The 25,651-nt window shown below is 41.7% G+C and overlaps 1 protein-coding gene across 1 annotated transcript in view; it reads left to right on the plus strand.

Moving 5' to 3' along the window:
* Window positions 1-25,651, plus strand: part of Nckap5 (NCK associated protein 5) — a 698,067-nt gene that overhangs the window by 65,528 nt on the left and 606,888 nt on the right. The window lies entirely within an intron of this gene.

Genomic DNA, 25,651 nt, shown 5'->3' on the forward strand with positions numbered 1-25,651 from the left:
TATCTATCTATCTATCTATCTATCTATCTATCTATCTATCTATCTATCTATCTATCTATCTATATTTTTTTCTTCAGTTCAGGAGCACATGGGACAATAAGGGTATCAAGGGTTAGAGGGGACCTGGCAGTAACTTGTTGGTTATAGTCAAGGCTGAAGTTCAGCACTGACTCGTTGGCTGAGGCAGTTTCAGTGGACACAGAGGACATCTTGGTTCACCATCATTGCCTCAGATTTGTAGGACTATGTGGAGTCTTAATCAGTTTAGCCAGATTAGCACAAGGCTGCTCTTCTCTCCCTCGTGTCCCCTGCTTCCTTTCTGCCTTGATTTGGGCTCTCTTTCTATCACTATACAGAGCTCAGTTATGGCACAGTGCCTGCTTTTTCAGTGTGTGACAGCATGCTTTGTGTCTGATCTTTCAACTGGGAAGGAAGGTTGTATGTGACATCTATTTGATGTTCTCTGGACAGCTAGCAGGCTACCCTCTGGCAAGTCACCTTTCTTGACACCAGCTGCCAGCTGTAGAATCTTTTCAATGACACTGCTTTTTTTTTTTTTTTATGAGAAAGGATCTTACATAGCCAAGGCTGGCTTCAAACCATGTAGCCAGGATGACCATAAACTCTTGGTCACCTTGCCTCCACTCCCCCACCACTCAAATCCTAATGCTAGGATTAACTATTAACTCCTGACCATCCTGCTTCCATCTCCCAGTGTCAGAAGCTCATGTCATCATTCCCTGCTTTTATCCAGTGCTGAAGGTGGAGGCCAGGGCTTTGTACATGCTAGGTGGGCACTGTGTGAACTGTCAACATCTTCTACCCCAGGGGCTCTATTTGTAAACCCTGATGTACTTCATTACAAGACACCCAATGGTGTCCGGCACTGCAGAGCCTGCACATCTTGCCCTCCGTAGTCATCTACTTTAGACAAGTTGTCGGGGGCTCTGCACTTAGACCTCTCTAAACAAGATCAGTAGTCTCACGCCCTTTCCAGTGAGGACAAGGTTACCACTCCACATTTCTCTTCCTAGACACGTCTCCTTGCTGCTCTGGCAGAAGACAGACTAATCTAGATTTCAGCTACTCCATAGCAAACATTCCACTTTTGAGAGAGGAAGGAAGTTATAGCTGGACACATTTAGTATTGGGTGTACATGTGAACATGTGTATGAATGTGCTTATGTATATGTGTGTGCGTATGGTTGAGCATGTGTGAGTATGCCTAAGTAAATATGTGCACATGAATACACATGTATGTTTTAGTATATGGGGGGTGTGCTCATAAGCTTTAGATATGTGTGTGTATGGACTGTAAATATGTATATATGCATCTGTATGTGTAGCATGTGTATACTTGTAATACTTGTATATATATATATATCTATGTACATGTGTGTGAATTTGTGTGCTTGTGTATATTTATGAGTGTGTGTTGATATGTGTAGATGCATGAATGCACTTGTGTGCACATATATGTATACTTGTGTATTTGTGGATATATATGCATGTATGCACATGTATGTGTTTTTGAGGATATATGTGTGTGTATGTTTGCTGTGTCTGAGAGGTGTAACCAAAGTGACACTGCAAAAGTGAAGGGCTGTGTAGTGCCCTGCAGACCACACCACCAGTATGGAAGGATTTTGCACCTGAAGACAAAGGAATTAGCAAATGATGTAGAAATCTATCATGATGAAATCTCAATGGTTAATACAAAGGGAAAAATTACTTCCAGAAACTCACCCCACAAAAGGAGAGTTTTGTGGATAAAATTATTACACAGATGTTTTTCTCTTGGCCAGTCAGAGTTTTAAGATATTTGGACTAATTGTGGAAACTTCTCCTGAGATCTGAGATACTAGATATCAGTCCACAGAGTGTGACTACTCGCAGTGCATAAATCCTTGTGGAGAAAGGCATGCCTGAGTTGGAGCCTCACTCTGGAGGATGGGTGGCAAGCCAGATGGGGCCATGTCAGGTGTGTAGAAGCTCAAGGATAGCCAGAATCATTCTGTTTGGTGCACTGGCTCCTGAAGGGACAGATCAGAAGTAAATTATTGTCGTCATATGTCCTGCCTAGATGATGGGTATTCTGGCAATAGCTTTCTCTACTTGGTCTTTTAGTGGTCATGGTTAATGACCTAGTGTGCTGTGGGCTGATACAAGGGCCACTGAAGCAGTCTTTGCTCTCTATTGGCTGTCCTTTTAATTACTGTGTTGCCATGCCTGCCCCTGACATCTTTCTCCAGCTGTGTCTACCTCAGAGCTTCTGAGGTGCACCCCAGCACAGTCACTGCTGAACCTAGTCCACTGGGGCCATCGTTAACAAGAGGCCAAAGGAAGAAAGTCAATTAGGTCCACATTTTGCATTGTAAAAAGTGCAAACCATCTTTTTGCAGTTAAAATTATGAAAGATGAGCCTCTTTGAGTGTGTGTGTGTGTGTGTGTGTGTCTCAGGGTGGGGGTCTTGCAGGAAAATTTGGATGCCTGTCAAATGTTTCAAGTAATATCCTTTGATCACAATTAATGCTACTTTTCAGCAGCTATGGCTGAGTTTCTGTTGATGCAATCTCCTTTCTGGAAGTTCGTGAATAAAAGGCATTCTGTATCCACACATGACTCGGAGCATTCAGCAGACAAGGCAACCAGATCAAACGGTTTCAAGACGAGTTATCGTGCCTCCTGGTCAGGAAGCACAGACACTTCAGCTATGTTTCCATATGCTTGTATCCACTTACTAACTCCTCAGAGAGACCCAAAGTTATTAGAGGCAGGTGTTTAAATAAGTGTGAATATCTTGTGTTGGTTTAAAAATCACAAGAAAAAAAAAGTAGAAGAACCAAAGGGGATATAGGGAGATGGCTGACTGGTAAATTTCTTGGTGCAGTTCAATCCCAGTACCCACATAGAATGCTGGGTGTGGTGGCATATGGCTGTATGCCCTGAGCCTAGGAGGCAGACACAGGAGCATCCCGGAGACCATGGACCAGCCAGTGCGAAGTCTGAGTGCCAGGATCAGTGAGAGACTGCTGTAGAAAACTATCAAAGAAGACACTTTGATTGCTCACCTCCACATGCACATGTGTGAACTCAACACATGTATACACACACACACACACACACACTCCTTTCCCCCTCTCCCATATACACATTCCCTCTATTACATACACATGTACACACACACAATCCTTCTCTCTTTCTACACACACACACACACACACACACACACACACACATGCACGCACACACACACCAAAACTAATATAGACTAAAATACAACCTAATCAATTATGCCAAATACCACCTAAAAAATTATAATTTTAAATAATTACAACTATCATCATGCCTACAAATGGAAAGATTTATTGCTTTTATTGTAGGTTTAAGGGATTTTTAAATGGAGGCGGGAGGGATGGTTGGGTCATTAAAAATGTTTGCTGCTCTTGAAGAGGACCCTAGTTCGGTTTCTAGAATCTGCAGTGGGCAGCTCAAATTCATCTGCCACTCTCTAGCTCCAGGGCATCCAATACTATTTTCTGGTCTCCAAGGGCATCTATACACACACACACATATACACACTATACACACACACTCAGCAACTCACACAATACTGACCAGCACACACACACACACACACACACACACACACACACACACACAAATAAATCTTTAAAAGTAAATAGAAAATTTAGAAGTATTTTAATTGTTTCATTTTCTTCAACTTAGGTATTGATCTTAGAAGTGGCTGTAATACCAAGTCTGTGACTTGCAGATAACCCTACCCTGTTCCTTAACCTTCATTGATACGCCTGTCTTACTGAAGTAGCTCTTTTAAGCTTTATGCAAAGCTGTGTATAGGTCTGTTCTGGTGACTGGTTATGTGGAACTAGCTATGATTACTCTGTTTCTCTCTGTGAACTTTTCTTTTCAGTGGATGGTGTGATATGTTCCAAGTAGAATCAGAATGTTCTTATGCAAAGTTTCTATGTCATTTCAATGAGTTCTACTCAAAGCAGTGTTCAAACAGAAGCTCTGGTGCCCGCTGGTATTTCAGCCAAAAGAGTAAATATTTGGAATAGACACAGTGCGGTAATATTTCTTCTCCTGGCAAGAACATTGATTTCTTTCATGCCCTGTTGTCAGAGGCTGGCACTTGATACCACCTGTGGCTCACACTGGAATTCGAGTCCAGGTTGGTATTTTCTTTTCTACTAATATGTGCGAGCATGCAAGCAGGTGTGGATGTCTGTGTCTGAAGTGCTGAGTGAAGAAATCACACTGGCTCCATTAGGCACTCGAGTTACATGGATCCCAGAGGAGAGCCAAGCAGGACCTTTATGGCCACAGCATTCTGCAACAGTGATTTGTTTGAAGGTGGTGTTGTTTTTCTTCCTAATGATCTGGTTATATTTATGTGTAAGTGCATTTGTCTGGGTGTCTGTTTGTGCACTGCATGTGTGTAGATGCCTGCACAGGCCAGAGGAGGGTGGAACTGGAATTACAAGTGGTTTTGAGCTTCCCCGTGCGATGATGAGGAATGAACTCCTGTCCTAAGAACAGTGCACGCACAAACACTGAGCCATTTCTCTAGCCCTTCAAAGCATTTAATCTATGGGCAAATCTTCTCAAATGAAATATCACCTGAAAGCCCAATAAGAAAAACAGTCAAAGCAACAGGGTTCAGGAAATAGGCCAAGCATTGTCTAAAACATTGTGTTCAACTCTATATTCAGGTTTATTTAACTCTCAAAATAAATGCATGAGGTAGGTGTTGGTTTTTAAAGATGAGGTCTGAGGTAGTCTTGGGTAGTCTTGAACTCCCTGTATAGCCGAGGATAGACCTTGAACTTCTATTCTTCCTGCTTCTACCTCCTGAACACTGTGATTACAGGTGTGTACCACCAAGTCTGGTTTATGTGATGCTGAGAATGGAAGCCAGGGCTTCATATGTGCTAAGACTGCATGCCCTGGCCTGGGTGGGTATTCTTTACACACACCTTTTAAAGGAGAAGGAGAGTTTAAATAACTTCTCAAAACCATGTCTCCCAAGTGAATGATCTCTGTGTACCTCCAGGCCTAAAGCCAGAGCCCATGCCTGAGGCCACAGAAGCAGAACTTGTACTGGGGGGGGGGGGCCCATTCCCAGGAAACATTTCTGTTTGATCCTCACTCACTGACTCTGTCTGGAACTTCTCTCATGCCCCCAAGGCACCAGAGAGCACACAGAAGCATATTGTGTTGACACATAACTGACAAAGAGAATGTTAGTCACTTTCTAAAATCTCTTTTAATAAATTATTTGCTTTTAAAAAGTTACTTGTGAATATGTATGAGAAAGAGAGAGAACACATATGGACATTAAGAAAGTGTCAGAGAGAGAGAGAGAGAGAGAGAGAGAGAGAACACATTATATGGACATTAAGAAAGTGTCCCAAGGGCTCAGAAGTGGATGCTGGGTCCATTGTAGCTGGAGTCGTAAGTGATTATGATTCAAGAACTTTATTTGGACCCTCTGCAAGAGGACTATTTGGTCTTAATCACTAAATCATCTTTTCAACCCTACCCAAAGTACATTGCTAAAAAAGTGACTGATGTCAGTTAAAGATTTGTTTATTTAATTTTCAGCAGGCTTGCCTCACAGTTACTCTGCTTCTGAAGATGGTATCACAGTGTTTTACCTATATCCTTCCTTCCTTCCTTCCTTCCTTCCTTCCTTCCTTCCTTCCTTCCTTCTATTTTTTGAGCAAGTACGGCCACACAATGTTTTTTTAAAATTGTGTTGGTATTGATTGTATATTTATTTTTACATTTCCTTTGATATTACAGCTAAAACTACTCTATCATTATTCCAAGTAACCTCACTGGTCGGTAAACACCAGTGTATCATCCACCCTAGGATGGGCTTGAGATTCAAAGAATTGCTACTATGAATAATTTATTTGTGTGTGTATGTGTGGGTGTGGGTGCACTGTGCGGGATGTGCACGTGGAGGCCAGAGGTCAACCCTAGTTATTGTTCAGGTACCATGAATCTTGTTTCATTAGAAAAAAATTATTTTTATTTTAAATTTGTGTGTGTGTGTGTGTATGGTGTGTTTGTGTGTGTGTATAGAAGTTTGTGCACATGAGGGCAGGAACCCTCTGGTGCAAGGAGAATATTGGATCCTGTAGAGCTGAAGTTTCAGGAACTGCTCTGTTTAGGTGCTGAGGATGCACAGGGGTCCTCTGCAAGAGTAGCAAGAGCTTTTAACTATTGAACCATCTCTTGAACTCCCACCTCATTTTTCAGACAGGGTCTCACTAGCTTGGAGCTCACTGATTTGACGTGGTTGGCTGGCCAGGGAGCCCTGATCTTCCTAGCATTGCAATTGCAAGGGCATGCCTTCAAACCAGGATTTTTATATGGATCGACTCAGGTTCTCAAGCTTGCTGAAAGTGCTTTACTGACTGAGCCATCACATTAGCATACCCAGATAAGTGGTTATAGGCAAGTGCCACCGAACTTCACTGCATGTGATTGTTTAACCCTTACATCCCCATCTCTCTTTCCACTCATTCTCTTAGCTTCGCTCTCACGTGCCTTCTTGATGTCTAAGAAGGAACGAGGGATGTGAAGGCTGCAGTGATCCCTTCCTGCTCAGTAAACCCTGCCTGTCTCCACTTCTGTGATGTCAGCTGTATGTCTCCACATCCAGTTATCTCCGTGTGCCTATTAAATGCACTGTGTCCCTTTATCCCAAACACAGAACTAAATATCTGTAGTGAATGATATGATTGCTGAGTAGATGGATTAAAGAAAAGAACTAAATGACTTTGGGACTTTACAGGGTACGAGTTGTTCCAGATACCTCATGATCTCAGACATTCTGGAGATTAAATAAGCTCACAGCTCCTGAGTATTGTATTAGGGAGTCTGTGTCATCTAAAATCCATTCTCTTTACTGTTTCTAACTTGCTGCTCACACCCTACTTGAGTGAAAGAGTAATTAGAGGTGCGATCAGAATCTTGACTTAATCTTGACTCATCCCAAATGTTGTAATAGTTAATGTCTTATCAGCCAGGACTAGCTCAGGGCTGCATCAAGAAAATGATACATGTGTTAACCCAAGATTGCTTGTATTTGTGTTCAGTCCTTTGCTTGTCTTCTCTACTCATGTGTATTTTACAGGTAGCACTGTTCATGGTTCTGTAGTTGTGCATGGTACTGATCCATCCAGGTATGCAGATGTCTTGCCTTGGAATCACTTCTGAAAGTTGTCTGTCAGCCCCATTTGAATTAAGTCATGCTTTGAAGATACAGGGAAATATTCTCCTTTAATAAAGCCCTACTATGAAGACTTGGGATGAAGGTAAGTTGGCAGAGTACTTGCCTGGCATGTAAGGAGCCCTGGCTTCTGTCTATAGCACCACATAAACTGGTGTGGTGGTGCATGCCTGTGATCCCAGCACTTAGGAGGTAGAGGTGAGAGGATCAGAAGTTCAGGGTCATCTCTGGCTACATAGTGAGCTTGTGGCCACTTTGAATTACTTGAGATGCTGTCTCACAAAGTTAAGGAGGGGGCTGGAGAGATGGGTTAGCAACTAAAAACAAGCAAAAGACTACAGTTTGGGTCCCTAAACCCTGCTTAAATGCTGGGTTGGCATGGCATTTTGCTTTAATTCTGGTCTTGGAAGTCAGAGATAGGAGATTCCCCAGGGCTTGCTCACTAAGAGACTGACTGTATCCATGGACTCTGGATTTTTATTGAAAGATCTTGCCTCAAAGAATAACGTGGGAGATTGATCAAGGAAGATTTCTAATACTGACCTCAGCTTTACATATGCATACACACATATATGTGCACTCATACACATGTGTTCCTGCATAGCACACACATATACATGAAAAGAAGAAAAAGAACAAAATGAGGCAGGGAGGTTTCAGTACAAAATCCTTTAGTTAACCATTCGATCAAGAATTGTTTTCTGTTTATCTGCTGTGTGTTAGGGTGTTATCCGTACACAGTGATAGGCATTGGATTCTGGGGTGCTCATATCAAATGATGCTAGCTTCTAGTAGCTATTCCATAGTGCTTTCCCATACCGTGGTGGCATTTCCCAACACCGTGTGATGGTGGAGGGAACTGAGGAGTAAATAGGGTGGAGACCTGTGGTATGGCTAGTAGGGGCAGCCTGAGCTTCTGACCCAGGACATCTAACTCTGTCCATGTCCCTAAGCATTGCATCTCACTTCTTGTCCCCCAGTTTGCCCTCATCTCCAGTAGAAAGCAAAAAGAAAACACCCCTTGCAGTTATTTACAGAGGGTGGTCACAGGTTCATCTCTGTTAGCATTCGAATTCTCTGTATTAATGATGCTTGAAAGCAAACATTCTTCAGATAAGTGACTTTTCATTTCTTATCACCCATGGCCCAGCCAAACAGAATGGAAGGAAGAGGCTAATACACAGCTCACCTCCTGCATCTGCGCTTATCATTTAGAAATTCTGCCCTCTTAATCTGAAGTATCTTTGTAGATATTCTCGGAATTTAACTGCAGTGTGTAAGCCATGGGTGTGTGGAACAATGAAGGAATGCTTACTTTGGAAGTCATTTATAAATATTTATAAAATCCTTTGCTGGACACACAAGCCAGATTCTGTCTTTAAATTCTGTTCTCCAGTTCCCAGACTGCCCCCATATCTGAGTATGCCTACTGACCAGGCCAAACACCCAGAGCCTTAAGAATATAAGGATGCCAGATGTGAAGTCCCTGAACCCTTGTTGGGTGATGTTATGAAGACTTGAATTCCTGGGAACGTTTATTTTATCACTCAGTTATTGTCCACAATCTGCCATCCACTCAATGGTTTCCTTGGTTTTAATGCAATTTTTCTGCTTTCTGGGATATCACTGTTCTACGGAGCACTTTCCCACCCAGACAGATAACAGCATTTGGTGACAGCCTTCGGTTTCATTACCACCAAGAAATCTCGCAGGTGTCGGGTTTCTTCGAGTAGGCTGATCTCTGACTATGACTTATTTAGCCTGTTATTTATTGGCCCATAAATTCAGTTTGCCTCTGCAAAATAACTCACTAATTCTTCCAGCATGAAAAGCTCCAAAGATATTTATCAGCACACTTGTAAGTAATACAGCTGAGAGGTTCCTGGTCTATTGTAAGTCCATTTAGTAGAGGGATCACTAGCCAATTGAAGTGTGACTCAAGTTCCAGTTTTCAAGGTTTCTGACTTGAGGGGTTTTCAAAAATGAAAGGAATCGGATTGTTAAGGAAGATATTATCCCAGGTTTCTATAGGAATCTCAGAAGTGAAGCTGGGGGACACATAAATTACTTGCTGACCAAACATGAGTACCTGAGCTTGATCCCCAGAACCCACATTTAAAAAACCCAGACATGCTGTCAATTGCTTGTAATCCCACCACTGGGGAGGGAGAGAGAGCTGGTTCCTTGGGTTCACTGGCCACTCCAGCCTATTTGGTGAACTTTAGGCTAGTGAAGGACCTGTCTCAAAAACATGGGTTGTGCTTGAGAAATGACTGTGGTTGGTATCTGTCCTCCCTATATGTGAATGCACACACATGTTCACTTATACACATGTGAGCATGCACACACAATGCTTACTTGCATATACATGAATTTGTGTGCACATGTGAACATGTACACACATGAACATGTGTGTGTACATACAAGGATAAGAATATGAGGAAGGTCCTTATCGAGCAAAAGGCAAGCATTTCAGATAATCCCTGAGCTAAAGCACAAAAGAGAAAATGCGATCATTAGCTGAGCCAAATTGAGGTCTAATTTATCAAATTAAATGCATTAAAACTTTCAACAATTCAAAGAACTTTTATTTGGACTTGTTTGTGTATTTCAGAACTAATGGTGCAGTGTATTTATCAAGAACCATAGCAATATTCTGATTCTTTGAGCTGTTAACTCTCATATTGGAATTCTAGCATAGGAAAACACACAATGTTGCTTCTCATATTTGCATGTTTGTGTGACATCTGTCTGTAAGACCATGCATGACCATGCAGAGAATGGAGGTTTACACTGTGTGCCTCTTTTTTTTTCTCTTGATACCTTGTTGTCTTGAGATAGGGTCTGGTGTCTCTCAATGGATCTGGTGTTCTTCAGATGGCCAGGGAAGTCTTTGGGAATCTCTTATCTCCTGGATCACGTCTAGCATTCTATACTGGTTCTGGGAATTAAACTTACATCCTCATGTTTGTCATGCAAGTCCTTTACCCACTGAGCCATCTCCTCAGCCCTACAGCATCGTTTAAAATACTATAAAAATAAGATGGCTAGCAGTATAGCTATAGCTGAGGACATGCATGCACTTACTATGTTCAGGTTGTTATTAGATGCAGAAAGGAGAAATTCCTGTCATATATTACATTCAACATAAATATGTATTGATTGTGCTGTGTATACCCAGTTCTGGGACTTCATTAGTGACAATATCACTGCTATTTTCAGCTGAGCCCTTGCAGGAGAGAGTCTTGCTGGGAGTTAGAGATCTGTGACATTCGTGTACTTAGTGTACATTTGGATCTTTACATGGAGAGCTTGCTTGTTTAAACCTTGTCTTGCAGGGCTAAAGAGATGGCTCACTGGGAAAGAACACTTGCTGTACAAGCATGAACACATGAATTTGAATCCTTAGCACCCACATAAAAATCCGCTGTGGTGGTGTCCATACCAGTGGCACCAGTGCTGAGAGGAGGGCAAGGTTAGGAATATGAGTGGATCTTGCTGGCTATCAAAGAAATAAGCTAGAGAATGATTAATCAGGGCACTCAATGTCCTTCTCTGGTTCTGTATTAAACATATAAAATAAAACTTGTCTTAACTAGTGTTGCTGGGAGTGTAAACTAATGTATGGCTTTGGAAATCAGTATGGAGGGTTCCCACAAAGTTGAAAATGAAAATAATATGTGATCCGTCTGGACCATGCATATACCCCAAAGTACAGCTTACTTCAGAGATGTTGGATCATCTGTGTTCATTGTTGCCCTTTTTGCAGTAGCAAGAAAAGTAGAACCAACTCTGTTGTAGGATATTCTATCACACTGTGAACCCTGAGATTGTGTTACTTACTGAAAAACTCTAGAGTTTTTCTGTAGAGTTTTTCTGTAGAGTTTTTCTAGAGTTTTTCTGTGGCTCAGCCTTAGCACACACCTTTAATTCCTCTGGCTGGAATATGTATATACCCTTAGTACACATCTTTAATCCCTAACAATGAAGAGAAAGTTAGTTGATTGAAGGACAGCATACCCATGGTTAAAAGTGCTATCTACTTGAGGGGCAGACAAAGTGATGAATCAGAGAAAGATTTGACAGAATAGGATATGTCCAACTCTCATGAGAAGAGAGAGGAAAAAGAGGCTACTTAAGAGACAGCAGCACAGAGAGAAGAAAAAGGAGGCAGCTTTACTGGGACAGTAATATAGAGATATGCTGTAGAAACAGGCTAGACACAGGTGAAGCCAGAAAGAGCCAGATGATTAGAAAAGATCGACAGAGATAGAAGTCAAGCATAGGAATTGAGGAGAAGCCTAGGGAAGACAGATTAAGTTAGTCAGCTTGGAAAGGAAATTTGAGCCAGAATAACTGAGTTGACCAGCCTATTAGAGATCAGAAAGAGTTAGCAAGGGTGAACTTATTCAGCGATAAGTCTCAGAGGCTGAAAATGTTCTAGGCCTAGGTTAGGTTGTATGGATGCTAGAAGCCTCCAGGTCTAGGCCTAGGTTAGCAGACAGAGGCAGTGAACCTCAGAGACAACAATTACAACAGGGGAATAAAAGATGCTTTATACAACCTAGCTATCCATCCACAGGTGAAGTGATAATGGGAATGTGGGCCATATATATGATGTAATTCTATTTACCTGTAAAGGAAATGAAATTATAGAATTTACAGGAAAACAGATAAAATTGTTTCTACTAAGGAAAAGGCTCTACTAAGCAAAGTGACCCAGTGTAAAGGATGGACAGTTCATCTCTCTCTTGTGTGTTGATCTTGGCCTCTGCTAACATGTCTATATAGGGGAAGTAAATATGAATAAAGACCAGGAAGTTCGAGGATCATGAGATGGGGTGGGGTTGGGGGTGGAGGTGAGGCTGGGAGTGGGGGTGGGGGTTGGGGGAAGAACCCCTTTGAAGGAGCTTGGAAGCAGGATATTGGGGCCAAAGGGTACAAAAGCTAAGTGAAGAGTGAATGGAGAGCGAAATATCCAAGACCATATGTATGAAAATCCCATTTGGAAACCAGGGATTTGTAAGCTAATTTACAGCAAGATAGTTTAGCAGGTAAAGACACCTGCCACCAAAGCTAGCATCCTGAGTTTGATCCCCAGGTCCCACATTGTTTTTGTCTGATCTCCAGATATATGCCCCTCCTCAGTCCAAATACATATGATATTATAAAAATAAGCCATACCACCCAAAAATGATAACAAAAAGCAAAACAACATGAAATTCTTGGTGTTACACTTCCCAAACCATGGTAATGCAAGATTGCAAAATAAGTCAACATTGGTTAAAAACATCTTTTAAAGCTGCCCGTCTTGAACAGGCTATTTGACGGTATTTGGAGCTGAGTCAGTGTAAAAGTGCATAACTCTGGTGCTGAATTTGTCTGAGGTTTATCAATCACAGGCAAGGAACATTCCAGCAACCTGTAAGAAAGCAGGAATCTCAAAGCTCTCCGATATTTGAGAAACTGAACTGATTCCAGCGTTTGGGTCTTGCAGGATCCCTATACCCAACATTTGAAGTTCTGTGGAGGTTTATTTTCTTTGACCTAACTGTTTTGGATAATGACATTTCTGCTTTTCACACTGTTTTGTTCTGTTTTTCTAATCTTGTGTGGTAGAAACATCATGAATAATTGATGACTATTTTTATTGTATTTCATGAAACTATAATGATGGTAAGTTTATTGTAGGAGACGAATAATGTGGTTTATTAGTTGGGCTGTTCTTTTGTAAACTCAGTTGTCTCCTCTTCAAAGTTTAATGAGCTTTCCTGTGACGAAGAACTCATTTGATATTTAAAGAAATTTGTTTTGGGGGCTGAGGAGATGCTTCAGTTGTTAAGAGTGCTTGCTGCTCTTACAGAGGACCTGAACTAGGTTGCCATAACCCACAAGGGGGAGCTCATAATCACATGTAGCTCTAACTTCAGGGAATCATATGCCCTCTTCTGGCCCCTATGAGTATCACACCTATATGCACATACCGACTTGTAGACACCCATATACACGTAAGTAAAAATAAAATAAAACTTAAAATAGAAAAGAAGAAAATATGTGTTGGACTTTGCCTGTGGATGTCTAAGCAAAAGTGAAGAAATGTTGTCATCCTAAATACAATGATTTGGGTAATTTATCTTCCTTGATCAATGTGTTTAATGGCTATGTTCATTAAAGAAAAGACAGATATACTGTGGGAGAGCAGGAGGTAGTGGGAATCAAACGAAGATTGCATTTCTACAAGTTTATAACATCCGAATTCATCTTATTAGGTGGTTGATTCTGACTTTTAGTTAACCTTAGAAATCATGCATTAGGAGAAAGGGGAAAATCTTCCCCCTTGAGAGTATTTTCTAACTGAAATATTTTAATTCTTGATTTAAGTAATGCTTTCTCTCTCTCTTTCTCTTTGTTTGTGTGTGTGTGTTTGTGTGTACATGCACACGTACCTGTTCATATAAGCGGAAGCTAGAGATTGACATTGAATGTCTTCTTTGGTCACTCCCCACCATCGATTTTGTACAAGGTCTCTTATCCAGAGCTTACCAGTTCAACTAGATGGTATCACCAGTGACCCTGGAATCCCTGGTCTCTGTTTTCTAGTAAGGTTGGTTTTTATGAATTCTAGGGCTGGAACTCAGGTCCTTATGTTTGTAGACCAAACACCTTATCAACTGAACAATCTCTCCAGCAATTTATGTTGAATATTTTAAATTCATGTATGAATACACATTTAATATCATTTGAGGGACTCTTCTCTTGACCTTGCTTTTTTTTTTAAACATAGCATCTTGCCTTAATTTTACATCCTGTTGCTGTAATAAAACACTCTAACAAAAGCAATGTAACAGAGAAAGAAAGTTTTGGTTCATAGTTTCAGGTTTATAGTTTGTTATTTCAATAAAATTAAGATGGCAGGGACTTGAAACAATGAGTGACATCACAGCTGTAGTGAAGAGTAGTGAAGAGCAGAGAACAATGAATTAAAGTATTCATGCTAGTGTTCTGCTCATCTTCTTCATCCTAACACAGTCCAGGATCTCCTGCTTAGGGGATGTTGCCGTCCTCAGGCTACTAATCAAGATAAACTCAAACAGACTTTGCCCAAAGGCCAGAAGATTCCTCATTGCATGCAAATGATTCCCCATGCAAATGAGTCTAGATTTACATATGTTATGTGTATGTATGAGTATTTTGTCTACATGTATGTATGTATATCATGTGTACATGGAAATCAGAAGAGGATGTCAGGTCCCCTGGAATTGGCGTTACAGACAGTTGTGAGCCAACATGTGCATGCTCTGAACTGAATTCAGGTCCTCTGCAAGAGCAACAAATGCTCTTAACCACTGTGCCACCTCTGTGGCTCCTAGGCAAACCTTTCTGAGAGAATATATAAAGGCCAACATCACATTTTGTAATTGGTGCCTGATATTCCATGGGATATAATCATCTCCAGCTGTGGCTGTCCTGAGGGTCGTTCCATGAGGGTGCTCAGTGTCACATTGTTACAGGCAGCAGCATTGTGAAAGGCAGAACTTCAAAGCAGTCTGTCACCTTACACTTCTACTCATGAGGTAGATCCTAAAAGCGAGAGCTGGATGAATGAGAACAGATTCTAAATTTTCGGGCTAGAGAGGTGGCTCAGTGGTTAAGAGCACTGACTGCTCTTGCAAAGGTCCTGAGTTCAATTCTCAGCAACTACATGGTGGCTCACAGCCATCTGTAATGGGATCTGATGCCCTCTTCTAGTGTGTCTGAATACAACTACAGTGTTACTCATATAAAATAAATAAATCTTAAAGAAAGAAATATAATACAGATCCTAAATTTTCGTAGACGTGAACTAATTATTTTCCAGAAAATTATACCTTTCATTTTCTAATGACATAAAGAGTGTCTGTTTCCCCACACTCTTCAATAGAATTTGACTGTTACTAGTGTTTATAACTTTAGTCCATCTAGTACATAAAGTACTGGAATTTTTTATGGTGAGATGCATATATTTTCCAGTGTACATTAGCTGTAGCAATCTTTGATGAGTTACATATTCATATTCTTCACCCAGGTTTCTGGTGGGCTCTTTTCTTTATGTTACTTGAAAGAGTTATCTTTATACTTGGTCTTATATTTTTTATAGCAGTTAGAAATACCTTGTTTTGTTTTAGTTTTGTTTGTAGGCTTAAAATGTTATTGGTTTTATGTAATTTGCATATCATTTTCTTTCTTTGGCTTTTGAGTCTCTCTCCTTTACTCTGAATTTACAAAAATATAGTCTTAATATATTCTCACAAAACAGTTTTAATTTTTAGGGTTTGTATTCCATTTTTTTAAGTTTTACTTAATTGCACTTATGTGTGTTGCTATTTTGTCTGCATGTATGTGTGTAAGCCAGTGACCATGGAGTTACTTATGGTTGTGCACGATCATGTGGGTGCAGGGAATCAAACTGAGGTCCTCTAGAAGAGCAAACAGCCAGTGCTTTAAACTGCTGAGCCATCTCTCCAGAGCCTATATTTATTTTTTAAAGACTTTCTTTGGACCTATCTTTAAAAATTTGGGTTTATACATTGTGTGGAATGGAACCCTGAAGGACTTATTCCATCTACAAAACAAAGATCTTAAAATATTTTACTGAATTATAGAAATTTCTTATTTATTATTAATTTATTAATTAATGCATAGTTTATCTTCTAAATGTCAATTTTACCAAACTTTTATTAAAATCACCATAACCAAGCTCACAATTCCAATTTTAGATTTTCTATTTTGTCACTGTTATAGAAGCAACTACCTTAATGTTCGCATTCTGATGTTTTAAATAATGTTTTAATATCTTGTAGCACAGCACTTCCTTAAGGGCCTTGAGAATGAATGGGTTTGCATATTTATTCTTCCATATGAAATTTACAGAGATTTTTTTTTTGCCTGCAACTCTCACTTGCCCAAATAATCTTTTTGCACTTAGATTTTATTTTTACATTTTTTCCTATCCTTTTCCCTTTAGGGATTTTTTTCATGTTTTCTGGGTGACCACTTGCACAGTCATTTCCTGTGACTCTTCCATATCATAGGCATAAAAGATGGTTGCTCATTTTCTGTGCATAGGGTCCAGAATACCACCTACCACAAACACACACACACACACACACGCACACACACACGCACACACACACGCAAACACAGAAAGAGAAGGGGGAGATTTACATTAAAATATTTTTTGTTGTGTTTATAATTCTGGCTTCTGACATTGTGTGTTTTATAATCAAAACATATCTAGTATTTCAGGAAGGAAATTTTAGTTACTCTGTATCATTGTCCTGTATTCCGTTTGCCATCTTTGCTTCTTTTGCAGAGGATGTCAGTGCTCGTTGTGCTAGCAGCTTAGAATATTCATTCTGTAATCAGAATCCCTTTTCTCTGATAAGTGTGTGTGTTTGTGTGTGTGTGTGTGTGTGTGTGTGTGTGAGTGTGTGCATACAGAAGTACTTGCATGTGCATAGGCTTGTGTATGTAGGTTTGTACACATGAATGTAGTACCTTAGTAACCACAGAGGCCAGAAGCAAACTTTGGAGTCCTGGAGCTGTAGTGCTTAACAGTTGTGAGCTGCCCAACATGGGTGCTGGGTACTGAACTTGGGCCCTCTCCTAGAGCATCAAGTGTTCTTTATTACTTAGCCATTTCTCCAGCCCAACACATTGTTTTTGACTTGCTTACCTGGAAGTCACTTTCTCCAAATACCAACTCCATGAACTCTATATTGGTGCCTGTCAGACAGTCCAAACATTGTATTTCAAAACAGTTCCCTTGCATTTCAGATGTCTCTCCTTTCCCTTCTTTATGTGTATACTGGTTTTTGAAGTATGAATAGAAAACTCTGAGGTCATTCAGGGTTGTCCAGTTTAATCTTCCAATGGGGAAATATTAGGAGCTAAGGATGGTACCAACCATGTATATGGAGTAGAATCTCGGTGGAAAGCACAGAAGCTGTTCTACTTTTTAACCTGAAAGATAGTCTTCTGTAGAGCTCATTTGTAGGCAATGTATCTAATCTAGGGGTATCCAACCTTTTGGCTTCCTGAGCATATTAGTTTTTTTTCTCTTCCTATGATAAAATACTCTGAGAAAAGCAACTCAAGGGAGACAAGCTTTATTCAAGAGTGAAGTTCATCATGGTGGTGATGTCATGGCCACAGGAGCTTGAAGCAACTGGTGCTATCCCATCCACAATTAGGAGCAGAGAGGGACGAATGCTTGCTGCTGCTTGGCTCCCCCTCCCCACTTTACAGTCCAGGGTCTCAGCTGGAGAATGGTGCCACTCAGGGGTCTTCCTCCTTCATAACTGTGATCAAGTTAATCCCCATAGTCATGCCTAGAGGCCTGTCTCCCAGGTAACTATATCTTGTCAAGTTGACAATTAACTTAACCATCAGTCTCCTCTGGAGTTTCTCTTTGATGGCATCTTGGACTCTGAACCAATGCTCGGCTGACCTAGCAGAAGCTCATTACAATATGCCTTGCAATTTTCTTTGTCAAAATGCTTTGAAAAGTGTGCTCATCCTTTTAACAATGTCAGGTAGACAGAGTTATTCCTCTTCCTTCAGGTTTAAACAAACTCTAAAAATAATGTTTCTTTCCTACCCCTGAGCTGAGAGAGGTTTTGCAGAAATGAAGATGATTCTTCTCTTTGTGTGTGTGTGTGTGTGTGTGTGTGTGTGTGTGTGTGTGTATGAATGCACATGGAACCAAAGGTAAGCCTTAGGTGTCATTCCTCGATCACAACCATCTTGAGTTTTGAGGCATGAACTCTCACTGGCCTTTATCATCTAGAGTTGGTTGGGCTGGCTGGCCAGGTAGCCCCAGGGATCTGCCTGTTTCTTCCTCTCAAGGACTGGTAGTCTAAGCATGCACCGCCATACCTGGCTTTTTGACAAGGTTTATTGGGATCAAACTCAGGTCCTGATGCTTGTATAGTTAGCACTCTACTTCCGGAGGCATCTCCCCAGTGCCCTGGTGACTGTAATTAAGAAGTTTGTGGAGGCCTGACTTGTACGTGTCTAACAACCCCTGGGCAGCATTAACACTCCTGATCCTACAGAGCAGCCTTTGAGGGGAAGGGTTAAAAGATCTTTACAGCTATTTGCCAGTTTTGGGTTGGGGTTTCTGAACTCTACAATTATAAAGTTAAATCTTTATATCTGTTTTAAACTTTTCATCAAAAAATGAAATCTTGGGGTAGCAAGTGTGTCCAGAAGCTTGTCACCAAGCATGAGAGGTTGAATTTGATCCCAGAGACCCACACAATAGAAGAGAACTGACTCTGTAAGCTGTCTTTTAATCTCTTTTGATCTCTTTGTATACAGATACACACATGGACACATAACACACTAAATAAAGTTATGTAATCCTTAAAAAATTAAAAAAATTGAGAAACCTATATTATTAAGCTTATCTTTAAATATTGTTTGTTTCAAAGAATTAACTGGATCTTAAAGAATCAGAATCTTTTAGCTCAGAAAAAAATTGCAAAATATTGGATCTAGTATGTGGAGTCTGAGGTAGATCTCTGAATGCTGGCAAATAAATACCGTGACTTTGGGGTACTGTTCTGCTTTATAGCTCCTCTGTGATTTCTTATTAGAACCTAAATTCCTCCTATTATTCTATAAATATAGGTATATAAGAGATAAAATGGGCATACTTCCCATATTTTATCTTTCAAAGGGAAGCTTCCTCAAGATTAAGGTCTGGGAATGTTAATAACATTTGCAGTTATTCTCAATAGGCCAATAGCTGCAGTCAGCAGAGATACTAGTCACGGTATTTGAACATGGACGACAGAGATGCTAAGAATCTGCCAAGACTGCATGGGAAAGAGGCAGAGAGAAAGCCAGGTATGGGAGATATATACCTGTTATCCTGGGACTACAGGAGATTGATGCCAGAGGATTGTGAGTTAGTGCATGTCGATTCAAAACAAGACCTTGTCTCACAAAACACAGCCAAAACAAACAGAAGACCAGAGGTCATATAACACGCATCCTTCTAACTAGATGACAAGATAAATGATTCAAGTCATTTCTAATTGGCTGCAGAAATCCCTGGGCATTCAGCAATTAGTAGCAACAACTATGCCATTTATAATGTGTAATGTTCTTAATACCACGTGTGGTATGTGATTTTTTATGTGCATAAAAAAGTTCTGAAAAAAAAAACCAAACAGAAACAGAGCCTGGGGCTGGGGTGATTTCTCAGTGATTAATCAAGTGTCAAGGCAAGAGTTCAGAACCTTTGAACTCGCACAAAGCCAGATGTGGTTGGTATCTTACATTTGTAAATCTGGTATTCCCTCAGTGAGATGGGAAATAGAGACAGGGAAATACCCAGAAGTTTGAAAGCCAGCCATCCTGTAGTACACAGTGGAAAACTAGAGACTGTCTCAAACAAGGTGCAGCCAAGGTGGGCCTCTGACTTCCACCTGCCTTGCCTTGGCACATGTGTTCATGGCTGTAGTCATGGGAACGTTCCTGTGTGTGCACAACCACAAAGACTTTCTTCCAAGCAAACAAAGAGCAAAGAGAGATACAACATGCTGGAATGTGCAGAAACTTCAGTTTCCTGACAATTTCACAGTCTCTGTGGGCTGTCAGCACACTGAGCTCAGATCACATTCTTAGGAGCTGATGAGCAGATCCTGAAGGGACTTTCTGCTTTTGATCATTGATTGACTTAAAAATGTCTGCAGCCACAACCAAGGGGTGGGCATTAGCCATGGGTCATCGATTTATATTGGAATAGTGGCAGTCGGTTAGTACTTGTCAAACCTTACCCTTAGCATGTCATACTGGGCTGCAGATGCTGTTGGCCTTGGAAGTACTCTGGGAAGCATGCACAGAAAACTCTGCAAAAAGTCGCTTCAAAGACCCACCAGCCAATCTGCTTCCATAATCTCCTGAGCTTGGAACAGGACCCAAATTAGATGCACAGCCATCCTGGGGCTGTGTTTTGCAATTCAAATATCCCAGTACTTTCCATGACAGCCTCTCCAGGGGCGCTCCAGTGGTGGGGTCCTCTGAATGTTCACACATAAGTGGGAATCTTTGTTCTCTGGAGCATGAAGCTGAGAGGAATTTGTATAGAAAGAGGGCTGTACTAGTACATTTAAGAGCTGTGCTTTGGTGGTAAATTCAAACTTTGAAGGAGAACAAAAATGTCCCCAATGAATACCTTTCCAAGGCGGCTGGTAACTGATGCAGCTAAGGTGGCAGCTTGGTTAAGCCCTGTAGCTCAGCTAGTCTCTCTGCATTACTTTAGAGAGCCATCATCCATTCATTACATGTCAGCAATGCTATGTTGGAAGAGAAGTTCTGGAGTGACTAGGAATGTACATGAGAGGTGCCTGTTTACCTTTGGCCAACCCCTAAACTCATTCCTTTGGCCAGTGAAGAATGTGGCTTTGCCACATGATTTCTCCTCTTCCTTATCTTGAGAATGGGTCCCAGGCAATTACTGCTCTCTCCTTCCTCCCCCGCGTTCTTATTATTCTCAGTCTCTCCTCCTGTCTGTGGCGGTGGGTGTTTGTGTATATGCAGTGAGTATGAACGTTAGACGACTTGGGAGTCTCTTCTTCTCACCCTCTTTCCCTAGCTGGCAGGTCTTTTGAAAGAGCCTTTACTGAACCGTCCTGCTGGCTCCCAGGCAATTTCTCTATTCATTAGTTTTATGTTACTTCAGTTCTCTGAACAGTCACTTACATTTGTAGCACTAATAAGTCCATAAAACGTAGGCAGTTTGCACCCTGAAGACACCTTTGTTCAGATGTTCAGACTTTTGTTTTCTCCCAGACAAGGTCTCCTGGAGCCCAGACTGGCCTCAGACTTACTAGGTAGCCAAGAATACGCTTGTAATCGTCTTTCCACTGCCTCGTAAGTGTCTGAAGGCATGAACCACCATACCTGGTTTGTGTGGTGCTGGGAATAGAGTCCAGGACCTCAGGCATCATAGGGAGTCTCTCTACCAACAGTTACATCCTCAACCCCAAGGTGCTCAGCTAGATAAAGCTGTTGGGTTAACTTTTCATGAGGCTCTGTGAAGTGGCCAGTCTCTTTGGTTTACTCTCTGGCAATGCTGCCTGTCTGTGGAACTATCTGTGTCTGAGCTGAGTCTTTGAGTACAGCTCTATGTAGTCAGCTCATCCTTTGGTTGCCAGCTCCTAATGTGGCCTAGGAGAGATGTCACCTTCAGTGTTACTGCATTGATTACTGTCTGGGTGCTGTAATCAAGTACCTGACAGAGAACCTTAAGGAATAAAGGGTCTATTTGGGGGTTCAACTGGATTTGAGGCATCAGGTCACACTGGATCTGCAGTCAGGAGGAAGAGAGAGTTGGATGCTGAGGTTCCTCTTGCTTTCTCCCTCTATGCTGCCACCCTAGCCTTTGCAGTGGTAGTACCCTGATGTAGGATGAGTCTTCTTATTTCAGTTAACTTTATTTTAAAAATTCCCCCCTAGATATCCAGGAAAGTTTGTCTCCTAGTTGATTCTAGACCCTATCAAGTTGACAGTCAGTATTAACCTTCTCAGCCAGTCTTTAGGGACTCTGTTCCTGGACATTCTCCCTTTCCCACACTACCCTGTAAGGTGAGTCTCCTTATATTCTGTACCCTGGTAAAATGGCACAAGACTGTATAATTCCATCTGTCTCTGAACTAGACTTTGAGGAGTGGATTTGTTATTTCTTAGCTCCCGCTGGCCAGGGCAGTAGACACTCAGTCTGTGTTGGGAAGAATGAATGGTGGGCACTGGATCCTGGCTAGGTTGCGCTGAATTGAATAGAGAAGACACACCCACTCATGCCAGAGAGGTGGGATGGAGTGCAGGTGATGTAATAGCTCTTGACAGGGTAGTTAAATATTGACAGGCAGGAGGAAGCACACCAAAGCTGGTCACACATAGGGAAGCAAGGGCTGACAGTGCTTGTCAGATCACGGGGCTGGGGCTGAAAGTGGTTGCGGTGATCCAGGTGACCTAGCTGAGGTGGCTTGGCGTATCTGTCTGTTGCGTCTATAGAGGTAAGGTTGGAGTTTGGCTGGGGAACTTAAGGTTGGCTAGAGCATAGATTCTGTACCTGTGGCTTGGCAACAGTTTGGATTCCAGATGACTTCTCTGGATACCCACTCTTGTAAACCTCAGCTGGTCATTACCTAAGACATGAAGCACAAATTCCACCTTGCCCTGAAGATTGGTGCCTTAGTGCTTCCTCTGAGAAGTGAGGTGCTGGTGGCTTTTCCTGAATGCCTGGGACAGGAATTCATCCGCATGACTTCATTTGCCAGTACACTTTGATGGTAATGATTAGAGACGTGTGTGTTGCATTCCAATTAGGAGGTCATAAACGAGTTCACTCCTACCTGGGAGCTGTTTTACAGATTTAAGACATGGAAGGGGGAGGGGAAAGGGAGGAGAAGGGACATTAGGCAAAAGTTCAAGTGTAATATGGAAAGAAGGCTCACAATGAGGGCTGGGGGTGGAGGACAATCTTGTGTGAACTAGCAAAGACCACAGACAGCGGGCAGAGGTGGTTTGGGTGAGCCTAGCCCTGAACTGAGAACAGGGCTGTGTGTCACCTTACTGGGAAAAGGGCTCCATGAAATTAGAGAAAGATTTCAATCAGCAGGCCTGGCTTCAAGTGAGCCTTTTAGGAAACAAGAGTTGGTGTCTTGCTTATAACTAAACAGTCCTGTGTAGGTAGAAGAAGCAGCCAGGGCATAGCACCATTTTGTTTATTCACTAGTTGCATGTATGCAGGTATGTGTGCGTGCATGTGCATGTTCCTGAATGTGTGTGTATGCATCAATTCGTTTGTCTACTTTATTCCCTTGAGACAGGATCTCACTGAACCTAGAAGTAGGCTGGCATTTAGGATGCCCCAGGGATCCCCCTATCTCAGTCCCTACAATGCTCAGGTTACAGGCATGTACTTGCAGTCATGCTTGGCTTTTTATGCGGGAGTTGGGAATTCTAACTCAAGTTCCTCTGTGTTCACAGCAAGCATTCTTACCCACCCCCCTCCAGCTTCATTCTTACCTGTCTTTTATGAGAGGGAGAAAATGATGAATGACAAGGGACAACAATGAGGGGAAGGGGAGATTAGGTGGTTTGTATCCAGCTAAGGTGGCTTTCTCTTTATGAACTCTGTTTCTATTTCCACTGGGAATTTTGTGGACGGGACGGAGAGTGGGCAGATCTGTCTAACCTTGTCAGTAGCACTTTAACACTAAGCTCTCCTACTCCATGTCCACAAGGTATGATGATAAAACAAAACAGAGGAATAATAGGAAAGTACCATTCATCAGAAATGGAAGGAAGTATCAGCATATCTATCACAGTTCAGAGAATATGGAAATACAACAAAGTGGTCTTTAGACATTTACTCTGTGAGTATGTGCACAAGTGCGCGCGCGTGCGCGCGCACACACACACACACACATATGCATGCATACTTGTGCACATCTTCCTATGTGTACAGGTGTGTGTGTGTGTGTGTGTGTGTGTGTGTGTTTCTTTGGGAACCATCTACTGTTTCTTTGAGACAGTTCTCTTATTGATCCTGGAGCTCACTGATCCAAGTAGACTCACTAGGCAATGCCTTTGAGCCTAAGGGATCCTCCTGTCTGTACCTCCCCAGTGCTGAGATTATAGACAAAAAGCACCATGTCAAGGGTTGTATTTTATTTTTAATGTGGGTCTTAGGAATCAGATTCAGGTCCTCATGGGCTCCTCAATGCCGGAGCCTGAACCTAAGCCTGAGGCATCTGCTTACCCCTTGCATTCATTTCGAGTGATGTTTTCTTTGTAGAGTGATGAGACTTTTGGTCAAAGTTTTTCTGTTTTGCTTTTGGCTGGAATTAAGTATACTTTCAGTCCGAACCTATGCTGAGGGGTACAAAATTCCTCAGCTTCATTCCTATGCTGTACCACTTAAACTTATTTATTATATTTGTCTTTTTAAAATTCTTAGTTCAAATTTACCCATTGCAAGCACATAGACAGCAGACTCTTCTAATTCTGTTATTTTGGGACTTTATGAAGAGCTATTTCCCACTGAGAAGCTCAGAACATGAAGAGCTATTTCCTACTGAGAAGCTCAGAACTACAGAAGCCACCTTTGGGGGAAGGAACTGTGAGCTGGCATATGCCACTCAGCTCTGTCTTATATTAGATAAAGACCAGGAAAGGCAAGAATATAAGAGAAGCCTCTCTGAAATATGCCCCTGGATCGCAGCTTGCCCAGATCCTTCTTGGCCTGCATGTGAGTGAGCTGTTCATTGAAAATGTTCCAAGAGCCTGGTTCTTTTGTTTTGAAGGAGCTCTGAGGTCTGATTTGTGATGGCTGAATACCTGGTGCCTTAGTCATTTTTCCTATTGCTGTGACAGAACACCCCAAGAAAAGCAGCTTAAGGAAAAAAAGGTTTTTTTGGGCTCACGGTTTGAGGGCACCTGGCATTTACTAAGGTGGGAGGGTCTTCCCACCTTAGTAAATGGAACAGAGACAGTCCCCAAGTAATGCCCAGGAGCCTGTATCCTTTGTGAGTCTACCCCTCATCAAGTTGGCAACGGAGACCAAACATCTCACCTGGGGTCTGAGTGTTTGTTTTTTTCTTGGTTCTCCAACCCATCCTAGGAGATGAAACCTATTGTCTTTTTGACAGTGAAGCCAATTGAGATTCTGGGCATGTTCAATGGTGTCTCATAGTTGATTCGATGCAGAAGTAGAATCAGATGTCTATCCCCTGAGGGAGTTGTCAATCACTTAGCCACAGAGACAATCCCCATAAAATCACCAAAGAAAAATTCGAGGTGTGGCAGCTTCTAAGGGCTCCTTCTCAGAGACTGTTGCTTGTTGAGCCCAGTTTAATGAGGTGCAAGGTCTTACACTGCACATGTTTAAATAAGGAGAGTATCCACATCTTTGTGTATGTGTGTGTGTGTGTGTGAGTACATGTTTGTATGGGAAAGTGCATGTATACATGTATGTGTTCGCATGCATGTAGAAGCCATGGGTTGACTGTGGACATTCTCCTCAGTTACTCAACAACTTATTTGTTCAAACAGATCTGACACTACGTCCGAAGCTCACTGATTCAGCAAGGGTAGCACAAGGACATCCCTGTCCCATCTCCCCAGCACTGAGATTATGACTGAGCTCTACTGTACCAAGCTTTATACATGGGTGCTGGGATCTGAACTCAGATGGTCAACCTTGCATTTGTTTTGTTAATCAAGCCCTTTACTGATTGAGCCTGCCTCCAGTGCCTGGACATCTCTCCCCCCTACCCATTCTTCCTCTGAATTTAGGCAAATTGATCTTAAAGCTCATGAAAAAAA

The sequence above is a fragment of the Grammomys surdaster genome, unplaced genomic scaffold (assembly GCF_004785775.1).
Source record: "Grammomys surdaster isolate TR1022 unplaced genomic scaffold, NIH_TR_1.0 208, whole genome shotgun sequence".
Taxonomy (NCBI): domain Eukaryota; kingdom Metazoa; phylum Chordata; class Mammalia; order Rodentia; family Muridae; genus Grammomys; species Grammomys surdaster.